Below are 1,453 nucleotides of genomic sequence, written 5' to 3'. Positions count from 1 at the left end.
AAGGTATTATGAACTTTCCCGGATCCTGTCTCTTCTGAGGCAATGTCAGTTGATCCAGATCACTTAGTTCAATGATGAACAAGGGAGGTTCAACTTCCCAAGTATCAATGCCAAATAATTTGGCATTCAGCTTCATGATTGCACCAAGAAACTTGGCAGTTTGCTCTTCAGTAACATCTTCATTCTCTTCAGAAGATGAATACTCATCAGAGCTCATGAAGGGCATAAGGAGGTTCAATGGAATCTCTATGGTCTCTAGATGAGCCTCAGAGTCCTTTGGTTCCTCAGAGGGAAGCTCCTTATTGATCACTGGACGTCCCAGGAGGTCTTCCTCCTTGGGATTCACGTCCTCCTCTCCCTCATTGGGTTCGGCCATTTTGGTTATGTCAATGGCCTTGCACTCTCCTTTTGGATTCTCTTCTGTATTGCTTGGGAGAGTACTGGGAGGGATTTCAGTGATCCTTTTACTCAGCTGGCCCACTTGTGCTTCCAAATTTCTAATGGAAGACCTTGTTTCATTCATGAAGCTCACAGTGGCCTTGGATAGATCAGAGACTAGATTTGCTAAATTAGAATCATTTTGTTCAGAGTTCTCTGTCTGTTGCTGAGTTGATGATGGAAAAGGCTTGCTATTGCTAAACCTGTTTCTTCCACCATTATTAAAGCCTTGTTGAGGCTTTTGATCCTTCCATGAGAAATTTGGATGATTTCTCCATGTTGAGTTATAGGTGTTTCCATAAGGTTCACCTAAGTAATTTACCTCTGCTATTGCAGGGTTCTCAGGATCATAGGCTTCTTCTTTAGAAGGTGCCTCTTGAGTACTGTTGGATGTAGCTTGCAATCCATTCAGACTCTGAGAAATCATATTGACTTGCTGAGTCAATATTTTGTTCTGAGCCAATATGGCATTCAGAGTATCAATCTCAAGAACTCCCTTCTTCATAGGCGTCCCATTATTCACAGGATTCCTCTCAGAAGTGTACATGAACTGGTTATTAGCAACCATGTCAATGAGTTCTTAAGCTTCTGCAGGCGTTTTCTTTAGGTGTATGGATCCACTTGCAGAAGTATCCAATAACATCTTAGATAACTCAGACAGACCATCATAGAAGATATCCAGGATAGTCCATTCTGAAAGCATGTCAGTAGGACACTTTTTGGTCAGTCCTTTGTATCTCTCCCAAGCTTCATAGAGGGATTCACCTTCTTTCTGTCTGAAGGTCTGAACGTCCACTCTAATCTTACTAAGCTTTTGAGGAGGAAAGAACTTGGCTAAAAAAGCCTTGACCAGCTTATCCCATGAGTTCAGGCTATCCTTGGGTTGAGAATCCAACCAGAGTCTAGCTCTGTCTCTTACAGCAAAAGGGAAAAGCATGAGCCTGTAGACTTCAGGATCTACTCCATTAGTCTTTACAGTATCACATATCTGCAAGAATTCAGTTAAGAACTGAAA

At 42.0% G+C, this 1,453-nt stretch overlaps 1 non-coding gene across 1 annotated transcript; it reads left to right on the top strand.

Moving 5' to 3' along the window:
- Window positions 1–1,136: 1,136 nt before the first annotated feature.
- On the top strand, window positions 1,137–1,243 carry LOC112760853 (small nucleolar RNA R71). The gene has a single exon (XR_003181272.1). It is a non-coding gene; the product is annotated as a small nucleolar RNA R71 (small nucleolar RNA).
- The last annotated feature ends 210 nt before the right edge of the window (window positions 1,244–1,453 follow it).

The sequence above is a fragment of the Arachis hypogaea genome, chromosome 16 (genome assembly GCF_003086295.3).
Source record: "Arachis hypogaea cultivar Tifrunner chromosome 16, arahy.Tifrunner.gnm2.J5K5, whole genome shotgun sequence".
Taxonomy (NCBI): Eukaryota; Viridiplantae; Streptophyta; class Magnoliopsida; order Fabales; family Fabaceae; genus Arachis; species Arachis hypogaea.
Note: the sequence above shows the minus strand (reverse complement) of the source record. Positions and strands in the feature narration are given on the sequence as shown.